Source organism: Diceros bicornis, chromosome 34, assembly GCF_020826845.1.
Source record: "Diceros bicornis minor isolate mBicDic1 chromosome 34, mDicBic1.mat.cur, whole genome shotgun sequence".
NCBI classification, from domain to species: domain Eukaryota; kingdom Metazoa; phylum Chordata; class Mammalia; order Perissodactyla; family Rhinocerotidae; genus Diceros; species Diceros bicornis.
The window spans coordinates 35700307-35712319 of record NC_080773.1 but is presented as its reverse complement, the minus strand read 5'-3'; the positions used below and the strand labels follow the sequence as shown (position 1 = coordinate 35712319).

The window sequence follows — 12013 nt, the reverse complement described above, 5'->3', positions numbered from 1 at the left end:
TTTACTTACAGTTGACCATAATGGGGAAACTATTTGTCTGCAGACACCTTCTCATCTGCCTGAAGCTGAAGGTCCAGGATTGGCCTCAATCTATTTCAGGAATATACAATCTGGCTTCATCCACATTATATGCATCTGATGCTAAGAGATTAAATTTTGAAACAATTCTAATATTGTTTAGTTTTTAATACCCCTTTTACTGCCTATACCTATTCAGAGAACCCCTTTGGGGAGGCGATATGCAGGAACTGTTGCCTCCCAACCACACTCAACAACAGAGCCACAGCACTGTGGAGCTTATAACCAAGGTGAGAAGCCATTGAGAAAGCTACCAGGCTATACTGGATATAAAATGTCCTCTGTGTGTCTGGCGTCTGACAGTACCATGTATCCTAATGATTAGAGTCCACGTTTTGTGGATAGAGGACAATAACCAAGGAGAACAATACTCCCCAAGTAGTGTCAGTTTATGGGAGACTATGTGGGCTCATATGCTCACTAATAATAGCCCAAGTGTCTGCTGTGTGTACCTATGAGAAGTTCATTGGCATATGCAAACTAAAGTAGAATCAGAGATGACAACTACCCGTATGACATCCTAGGGACATTGAACATTTTGGAGTCCATAAAATGTATTCAAATATTACCTCAGCAATAAGCAATCTAGGGCAAAAACAGGTCTTTTGGCCAAACTACGGTTGGCCAAAATTCTCTAAAAGAGTAAAATTGTCACAGGTCTAGCAATCCTGAGATAACCAGAATTTGCCTTTACTGCAGAGAAATACACTGAGGAAAAACATTTATTGGCCATACTGACCATGTAAATTGTGTGTGTTTTCCAGGAAGAAGAGCAAGGGTGATGTATTATCTTCCTTAGGGCTGCTGTAACAAACTACCACAAACTAGGTGGCTCAAAACAACCAAAATTTGTTCTCTCAAGTTCAGGAGCTCAGGAGTCTGAAATCAAGGTGTTGGCAGCTTCTGGAGGCTCTGAGGGAGAATCTGTTCCACGCCTCTCTCCTAGCTTCTCCTGGTTGCCAGAAATCCTAGGTATCCCTTGGCTTGTAGATGCATCACTTCAATCTCTGCATGCATCTCCATATGGCCTTTGCCTTTGTGCCTCTGAGTGTGTTGAATCTCCCTCTCCTTTCTCGTAAAAGGACATCAGTCACTGGGCTTGGGGCTGACCCCTGATACAGGATGATCTCATGCCAAGATCTTTAAGTAAATTATATCTGCAAAGACTCTATTGTCAAATAGTCACATTCCCAGGTACCAGGGGTTAAGATGTGGACATAATGTTTTCTGGAAGACACTATTCAACCTTGCTTACAGATGGTAAGCAGCTTGGACAGATAATACAGCCTTAGATAAATGGAAAAAATAAAGTCATCAGATAGTTAGACAGCACACTAGGGAACAAAGATGGGGAAGAGAATTTGTGCTGACCCAAGAGGGCTGTTGCATACGCTTCTCCAGATGGAAGGAGAGGTAGCTCAAGAACAACAGCCTGGAATCTTGGCAGCTGAAACAGCCAGATACCAAGCAACTAGGGACCACCTAGAAAGCCCAAAGCCCATCAAAATTATTCAAACCAGCCAATCCTAAACTGTTCACCCTGCCCCACCTTGTCTTCCCCTGAGAAACCACAATAAAGTGGTGCCCTAAACCTTCCTTTGATCCTCTCTTCTGCATCCTGACCACCCTGGTGTCTTCCCTTCGTGGGACGCCTCTTGTTTCTAGAACGTGTGAGTATAATAAACTTTGTTTTCCTGAGCCTCTCCTCTGTCTCTTCTTGTGGCCACAATGGAATGACCATCTCATAAAAGGATAGAAAACAATGAGGAAAAGGATTTTTGTAAACTTTCAAAGACTCCTTCTTCTAATAAATTACAATACACAGGGAAAATAGTAACTTTTGTGTAGGGAGATCAGAGGGATATCACTGTAACAAAGTGAACCAAGTTACCATCACCAATGATAGGAAAGCAGACAATGCACTGGGAAGGACACAGCAATACTCCTGTGGTTTCCTCACCACCAAAACGCATAAACTTAATTAATCATGAAGACACCTCATGACAAATCAACTGAGGGAAACATTACAAAATAATTGGCGTGTATTTTTTTTAAATAGAAAGAAAAAAGCACTCAAAGGAAGAGTGAGAAACTGTTTCTGATAAATAAAGAATTAAAGCAAATGAGAAGTAAATGCCATTCTAGATATTGGGTTTGGCTCTGGACTGGAGAAATTAGCTGTGAAGGATGTTAATAGAATAACTGATGTTGGGGAAGAGGGAGAATCCCCCTCTGCTCTTGCCCTTAAGGTTCTTATGGCTGGCCAAATAATTAAAAGACAGGTTAGCAGGAGAAAATAATACCAAGTTTAATAACATGTATACACGGGAGAAACCAGGGAAACTGAGTTTCTTGACAAAATGACAGAGATTCTCATCTTAAGTACTATCTTCAGCTAAAGACAAAGGAGGATGTTGGGCGTGGTAGGTTTGGGATTTCAGAGGGGACAAAGACAAGTCACATGGAGAGGGAAATGTAAATGTTTGTCAGACAATTCTTTGCAGGCCACCCATAGAGAATGTGGCAAGAGAGACAGAAATTATAGTAATTAAGAGTATGTAGATTTAAGTCCTCTTGTTCCGTCCTGACAAGAGCTTCTACAAATAAGGTCATCCCTCCCCCGCTTCCCAGTACAGAGGGACATACCTTTACAAATGTAAACATTTGGTAAACAGAACTTTGAAAAGAATGGGCTTAGGGAGGACCCTGCCAGTCTGTCCATACCCAGAGTTAAATTCCTTTAGGCAGTTAGTGGGGGAGGTCAAATGTCCGCCAGAGAAAATAATCGGGGTAAAAAGACATATTTCAGGGTGGCCAATTTTGATCTCCCACACTGACAACATCTGAATATGGTCTGTGAATTAAATAATACTATTAAATCAATATTAAATTTCTTGATTTTGAATATTGTACTCAGGTTATGTAGGATAATGTCCTTTTCTATAAGAAATACACACTAAAGTATTCTTTGGCCTAGGGGTACAGCATTTCCAATATACTCTCAAAGTGTTCAAAAATAATATATATATATGTTCAAAAGTTATGTATATACATACATATATACACACATACAAACCTATTCACATATAAGGATACAAGATAGAAGGGATCTTCCTTAATCTTATAAATAACATCCACAAAATCTTGTTGCAAATATCATTACTCATTGCCCATTGTTAAAATAGTCCCAGGAGATTAAAACAAAAGGAGGATAGCTGCTCTTTGCACTCTTGCTCAGTATTTTACAGACGACTGAATTTTCTGTAAGAAGGCAAGAAAATAAATATATAACAATTGGAAAGAAAAAAATGAATGTGTCTTCCTATACCACATAAAATATTCCCTCAAATGTTATCTTCACTATGAGTCCAAACACTGACACCCAAGTTACACCTTTAACCACTCCCAGGATCCCTGAACTTCTTATCACCTGAACCCTGCTCTTCTTGTTTCCAGGGGACCCATCACCTTCTAATCTACCACGTGACTCAATATCACAGATGCATTGTTTATTATCTTTTCCCATCAACTACAGAGTAAGTCCCGGGATTTCCATTTATATTTTGTGCACTGATATGTTCCATCTGCCTAGAAATGTGCCTGAAGCACATAAACTCCACAATAAATATTTGTTAAAATACTGAACAAATATCACAACACAGATTTCCTGCCTATTTGCACAACTCTGAATAATCTTTCTGACTCTACCCATGCTTCTTTTCCTTCAATTTCACTACCCTCAGTGCCCTCGGAAATGAAGCAGAGTCATATTTTGGAAACAAAGCCCTCAAACTGACTAAGAATCCTGGATAGACATTTGATCAGCTTCCTCCTCTCACTTATGAGATGACATGGTATTCTTTTCACATTCCTGTAGGATTTTATTATTTCAAAAGTAGATTCTTCCCATCAGTTTCTGCCACTCTTGGTGGCTATCTCATGAAGCACTTTTCATAGCCTTCAGTGATTTGTACAATCCCAAATGTTTTTCACAGATAATCTCCGGTCCCCATGTAGACACCGTGACTGCACTTACAGGTGAAATGATAATTACTCCCCAGCAAGGAGATGAGATCATGGAACCCAAACCTTTATCTCAGCCTCATCTGTCCCATTTAGACACTTGCACAGATGCTGCCACGGCAGTCCCTGTCGTGGGAGCAAACCCAAATTTGGTAAAGAGCTCTTCTTTTCAGGTAAGTGTCAGATTCTTACAAAATACTTATCTCAAGAAATCCAGGGTTAACTATTTTTTGAAAAATTGGCTTTCTGAGTTGGGAAAAAAAAAAACCTTAAGTAGATGAAAAATGATAGATAGACAGACGGACAGAGAGATAAGCCCAAACACAAACAAACAGGAAATACATTTGCTGAGGAAACCGGAGGCACATCACCACTCTCGTCAACCTGCTTCAGGGCTGTCTGACATCTCTCCTCTCCCCTCAGTTATATTGTTTGGAAACTTCTCTCACTAAATGCACTGACCATAACAAGTCACTCTAAAGGCTTCAAGATTCAGCATATTTCAAGTAATAATACAAAGAAGATGAGCTCCCATTCTGAGTAAACACCTAGTGTCTGTGGGATATCAGTTCTTGGTGTGTGTGTGCCTATTTTGTTTTGAGCAGAGGTATGTGGTGCTATACGGAGTCTTTAATAATGTGTCTGTAAATTTCTGTCATCAGTGGTGGGTTAACCACATCTCTCATCTAGACCAATGAAAGGCTCATTTATCTGTCATGTACAAAAACGGAAATATTACGTAAAGATGAATACGGCAAAAAGACTGTGGGAGTATTGGAAAAAGAATAATCAGGACTTTAAATCTCAAAACATAAACATTACCCAGACATTGAAACAAATTGTAAAGTGCCTCAATTGTCTCGTTCTCACACTAGTCTGACCCTCTCCCTGCCCTCCCAGGGCTGTCCTTCTGGACTGACTCACACCTGTATCTGGATCTGTATCGATCTATCCACACTCTCTCCTAGCTATAGTGTAGTTTCACTCCAAACACATGTCCCATTTGTAAGATAATTCTTTTCCAAACAAACAAAATAAAAATTCTGACCAGAAACGTTGTTGGAAGAGGAGGTCCACCTTCCTTTCCCTGGGAGCAGGAGGCACTTAATTTAGATCCTCCCTCTGTCTCCCCAGAACCTTTAAGGGCAGAAGAAATTATGTGTCATTATTGCTTTCGAATCCCTGCAGGTCTTTAGGGGCTGGAGTAATCCAAAACCTCAGCAATGTCGTTGTTGTTAGGCTGTTGTTTGTTTTTGTTTTTTTGAGGAAGATTGGCCCTGCGGTAACATCTGTTGCCAGTCTTCCTCCTTTTTCTTTTTTCTCCCCAAAGCCCCAGTACACAGTTGTGTATCACAGTTGTAGAGCTGTAGCTCATAGGTATGGGACGCCGCCACAGCATGGCTTGATGAGCAGTGAATGGGTCTGTGTCCAGGATCCGAACCGGTGAACCGCGGGCCAGCGAAGCGGAACTCGCGAACTTAACCCCTACGTCACCGGGCCGGCCCCAGGCTCTCTGTTTGGTGCAAGCACTTTAAATTCTCACAGTAAATTCTATTGACACGTTTCTGTTGTTTCACTTCATCTTGTGATTTCTCTTGAGGATGCTTCCTGGTCCTTTCCTTCATCCTTCTCTTATATCGCCTCACTGTCCTTGTTTCATAGCCTAGGTTGATTCCACCAGCCATTTCCTATATTTTCCAGTTCAACCTTGAATAGTGTTATAAAATTACAGTTTTCATATGAATATGTTTAACAAATCCATGTGTGTGTGCAGTTAAATATTCACTTTGACAACTATCTCTCTCCTCCCTCCCATCCTTCACAGTCCTCAGAAAGAACAGTATTGTGCATTGGTGAGGATCCTTCCAGGTTTTCATTTGTATGTACATAATCAGTAAGATCTCTGAGAATGCCCCTCTGGCTGACCGCGTGCTGAGTGAATTCCTTCTGTGCATTCTCTTGTCAAACCTCCTGATCGATGCCCATGGTACGCACATGCTCACTGCCAGCAGGATCAGAGCTTCCTACCCCTCAATGTCCCTACTGTTGATATATGTGTTTATTCAGTTTTCTTCCCCAAAACGTTAGTGACTTGAATTACATAAAGTATTTATTATGATGAAAGCAACTGCAATAAAATTGAAAAAAAATTAGATCTTACTTCCCTTAACCCAAAATAAATTGCTCTGAAAAAAATACACTTTTTAGATTCTAAAAAAAATGCCCTTGAGGTAAAGAGTGGGAGTCAAACCGGATAAGTTTACAAAGACATGGTATAAACTTTTGAATTTTGCACACATAAAAAAAGTTTAAAATATCTTCTAATTTCTGGGCCACCTTAATGAACTCCAATTCTTCAATCATATTTCATTAATTATCGTTTGTGACAGGAATGAAAAATGAAGTTTTGTGTCAGAGAAGTATGATCCATAATAATATTTTGGTAATTTGATATATATATAGTCAAAAATAATAGAACATCCTTTTCAATTTCATTGGTATTTTTATGATCACTTGTGAGACAAAGATATTTTATGAGAGTATGAATGAGTCCGTCGGGTACTGTTCATATCCATTGTCATCATTTCTTTTTGGTTTTAATAGTCTAACTAGTATCATTAGTGACATTATTGTTGATAGCTTCCTCTTATATGTTTTATCTAATTAACTATTTTTGTGTTTAATTTTAATTTGTTTATTTAATATAATATCTACTAATCTTCTCATTTCATTATTAAAATAAAAATGCCATTTGTTTGGACCATGTACTGTGATGATTTCCCCAACCCCAAATTATAAAAATATACTCCAATATTTTTACCTAGGAGATTTGTCATTCTTTACGTTTTAGATCCAGTATGTTATTTAGTTCTAATTGTGAAATGTTGAAATACCTCTATTTCTACCTCCAAATAAGTTAATACCATGTAATAAATAGATAATTTTCCCAGAAATTTATCAGGAAGAATATATGCATATACATATGAATGTATTATTTATGTTCTGTGCCATTGACTTTTCTTTTTTTCCATTTTCAGCATAAAGCTTTCCTTTGTACCCATTATCGTCATTCTCCTTTAGTTTTTATTTATTTTTATAATTACTTGAGAAGTGTTAAAAATATTACCATTTAGACTAGACTCATGTTAAATAAGATACCTATATTGTAATAATATCTTCATGAATATTATCTTGGGCTCCAGTTTCTCTCTATTATTTACTTCTCATCCTCATATTTTAATTGAGTTTTAAATTTTCTTCTATTTTTCCTTAAAATTACATAATTTTGCCAAATTTTAATACACAGCTTTATTTTGTTCAATGTATCAATACCAATGGATTTTACCGAGAATGATTCTCAACAGGACTTTAAGATATCTTTGCAGGTATTTTCACCCTGTACATACCCCTTGGATTTTTTTTTTAATTGACATTTTTGTAGAGATAATTCATGACTCACATGCAGTTGACAGAAATAATACAGGAGATCCCATGTGCACTTTACTCAGTTTCCTCTAGTGGTAACCTCCTGCATGACAGTGATAATATGCACTGCTCTTATTCCCTTTTCACCATTTTTATCTTATTTTAATAATAATAGTTCACGGTTATTATCTTATTTCACTACTTTTATTCAGATGGGTGCGTGTGTGTGTTTTTGTGTGTGTATATCCTTTTGGGTTTTAAAGCCATTAGATGGTTTTTTCTTTGTTGGATGGGCCACAAGGCCAACACACAATAAAGTTCTCTTTTTCTTTCATTCTACGGATTTTAAAATTTCATTTTGATTTACTATTGTTTAAACATTATGTAAAATATTTAAATTTGTGAAGGTTGAAGCTATAACACAAGAAAATTTCATAAACATTCATTTCTGTCCCTGTACCCGGTTAACACTCTATTCCTTCGTTGAAACTTTTCTACTTGCTTCAAAAAATATAGCATACTTTGTACACTGCTCTGGACTATGCCTTTTTCACTTAAGAATATATCCTGGAGAAAACTCCATAGTCACTTCTACTATAATGCAATGTATGTGCTCCTGAAAAAGCCCAAGATTTACAAAATCCAAAATAACCTCACAGAGTTTATTGAGACACTCAAAAATGTCATCAGTGAAACATAAAAAACAAGATAGAAGCCTAGTAATTATGGCAACACAGTTTTAAACATTTTAAATATTTAAGAAATATGCAAATACTGTAAAAATATGACACTTTGCCTTAAAAAGCTGAAATTTGCATGTGGAAGTGGGAGTCAGAAGGACTAGAGCTTATGAATGACTGTGAAGTGGTGGAAGGAGGATCATCTAAAAACAGCCTGGTGCGGGGTAGGTGAAATGGGTGAAGGGAACCAAAAGCTACAAACTAACAATTATAAAATACGTAAGTCATGGGGATGTAATGTACAGCATGGCGACTATACGTAATAAGACTGTATTGCATATTTGAAAGCAGTAAGAGAGTAAATCTTAAAAGTTCTCATCACAAGAAAAAAAATTTTGTTCACTATGTGTGGTGACAGATGTTAACTAGAATTATTGTGGTGATCATTTTGCAATAAATACAAATATCAAATCATTATGTTGTACACCTGAAACTATATAATATTGTATGTCAGTTATACCTCAATTTTAAAAATTACATAAATAAATCAAGTGGAAAGTTATAACACAAGATGTGGGTGTAAGAGGCTATAAGACACAGTGAAGTGAGGCGTCTGGTACGTTTGAGTTGTGTCCTGGTATGTATTTTGTATTCCCGCATGGCTTGCTTCAGAGTGCAGTTTTCTGCATTCATCTAGTCTTCCAGATGAAAAACACATGTAAGCAAACAAAATTTGCTTTATGTTCAAAGTGTTTCCCAATTTCTCAATCATGTTGGAAAAAAATTTCAAACAATAGCGACTGGCTTGGTACACAGATATCTCCTTTCCTCATCTCTCTAGCTGTCGAGAACTGTGTGCAGTTGTGCCCTCATTCATTCACCCAGACCCTGAGAGATGGACACAGGCTATTTCTTTTGTTCATTTCTTTTGCTCACTTGGCAGAGTTTTCTTTCTTTCTTCCTTTTTATTTTAATAGACTTTCTTTTTTATGGAAATATGTTCAACATATAACATTGTGTAAATATATGGTGTACAACATGTTAATGTGATATTTACATATTCAAATATGATTGCCATTTTAGTGATAATTACCAACTCTATCACATTATATAATTATCCTCTCTTATTATAAGTGGTTGAAATAATTAAGTTCTAGTCTCTTAGCAAGTTTGATGGTTATCTGAGGCTATTTCTAATGCAGTTCAACAGTGAATTGCCTTTGCAGAAAAAAAAAGCATAAAATGTTAATGCCTGCTTAACATGAGAAAATATGATTTAGGTTAAGTGTTGAAATGTACTCTCCATAGTGATAGCAAGACATTTATTTCTACTTTTTTCTTTTCTCATTCTTCTGACTTCCATTAAAATCAACACCCCTAGATATTGATGCCACGGGTTCTGGCAAATTGGAATTGGGGATTATCTTCCTCACTCAGACTGCAATTGGGATCCTAGGAAATTCATCCCTCCCTTGTCTTTATAACTTCTCTTTGCTCACTGGACATAAGGTGAGACCCACAGACCTGGTTCTCAACCAACTGGTCTTAGCCAACTCCTTGGTTCTTTTCTCCAAAGGGATACCTCAAACAATGGCTGCTTTTGGATAGAAATGTTTCCTGGATGATGCTGCATGTAAACTTGTCTTTTATTATTACAGAGTGGGCACAGGGGTTTCCTTCAGCACTATCTGTCTCCTCAATGGCTTCCAGGCCATCAAGCTCAACCCCAGTATTTGTAGATGGATGAATCTCAAGCTTAGATCCCCAAAGTTCATTGTCTTTTGCTCTTTCCTTTGCTGGATTCTGCATCTCTTGATGAATTCATGCATTCCTATAATAGTGAATGGTCCACTGAACAGCAAAAACCTTAGTGTGGAAAACAATTGTGGATACTGCTCCTGGACAATGCCAGAGAGATTTAGCTCATTATATACAGTTATGTATTTTTCCCTTGACTTTATGAGTTTGGGCTTCATGGTGCGGGCCAGTGGCTCCATGGTCTTTATCCTGCTCAGGCACAAGCAGCGAGTCCAACACATTCATAGTAAAAGATTCTTTCACAGACTTTCCCACGAGGCCAGAGCCACTTATACCATCCTAATCCTGGTGAGGGCCTTTGTTACCTTTTATTCCATCTACACTATTTTGACTTTTTGGATGACTTAGTTGCAAACCCAGGCCAGTGGATAGTGAACAGCTCTGTGCTCATGGCCTCATGTTTCCCAGCATTCAGTCCCTTCGTGCTTATGATCAGTGACACCAGAATCTCTCAGTTCTGCTTTGCCTGAAGGTCAAGGACAAACTGTTTTCCTAATCTAGTTACAGTGCTATGAATCTGTAATCTCCATGGCATTTAATCGTTCATTTTGATATTTGTTAACATTTGGTTAACTACTGCATACAAGGAAATTAAGATGCCATGGCAAATAAGGCCAGTAATGTCTCATGGATGTTACACTAGAGATAAAAATGAACATCACGTATTTAAGAATACAAAGATTACTTACTCTGGCAGTGTTAGGATCCTCTGAGGAGAAGTTCAGGGAATTCTGAAATAGTGCAAAAGAAGGAAATTTCTAAGTTTAGGGAATTAGAGGAAATCCATCACTTTGGGTCTTATCAAGATAAATGGGAGGTTTTTTAAAACATATTTTTGAAACATAATTGGATCCAGTTCTTTCTGACAAAAGGAAAATCACCTGGAAAATCCTACACAACCTAAAGGAACTAGGAGAAATCCTGTGCATTTAGTGTGTAGAGAGGTGAGGAGAGCAACAGACTATGAAGCAAGAAAGGAAGGTGATGGAGGGTTCTGATGCAGCACTTAGGACAGAGGCCAACAAAGATGAACATTCGGCTTTTAAAAAAATGACAGATCAGGGCCGGCCCCATGGCTTAGCGGTTAAGTGCGCGCGCTCTGCTACTGGCGGCCCGGGTTCAGATCCCTGGCGCGCACCGACGCACCGCTTCTCTGGCCATGCTGAGGCCGCGTCCCACATACAGCAACTAGAAGGATGTGCAGCTATGACATACAACTATCTACTGGGGCTTTGGGGGAAAAAAAAAGGAGGAGGATTGGCAATAGATGTTAGCTCAGAGCCGGTCTTCCTCAGCAAAAAGAGGAGGATTAGCACGGACGTTAGCTCAGGGCTGATCTTCCTCACACACACACACACACAAAAATGACAGATCAGGGCTGCCCCATGATGTAGCAGTTAAGTGCGTGCGCTCCACTGTTGGTGTCCCAGGCTGGATCCCAGTCGCGCATCCATGCACTTTGTCAAGCCATGCTGTGGTGGCGTCCCATATAAAGTGGAGGAAGATGGGCACGGGTGTTAGCCCAGGGCCAGTCTTTCCCAGCAAAAAAAAGACGAGGATTGGCATGGATGTTAGCTCAGGGCTGATCTTCCTCACAAAATAAATAAATTAAATAAATGAATGAATGAGTGACAGATCAGTAAAGGAGTTCAAACTATGGGTAAAAATGTCAGCTGTTCTTATTTAAAATTATTCGTAAAATATTTAATTTTAAATTGATTTTTTAATCCATAATTCTTCAATTATTATAGTTTAAATGGCATCAAAAAGAATAGAATACCTAGGAGTAAATTTAACCAAGGAGGTGAAAGATCTGTACACTGAAAACTATAAGACACTGATGAAAGAAATTGAAGAAATCGAAATAAGACATTGCCATGTCTATTGATGTACTGTCTCTCATTTAAATTCATTTTATGGTTTCTCTGGATTCCCAGTTTTTCCCCTTCTCCCTTCTCTTATTTGGCTTCCTTGTTCTAGTTCTATCA

At 38.3% G+C, this 12013-nt stretch overlaps 1 pseudogene; it reads left to right on the top strand.

The window, feature by feature from the left end:
- The first annotated feature begins 239 nt into the window (after positions 1-239).
- On the top strand, positions 240-10548 carry LOC131397748 (vomeronasal type-1 receptor 1-like; annotated as a pseudogene).
- The last annotated feature ends 1465 nt before the right edge of the window (positions 10549-12013 follow it).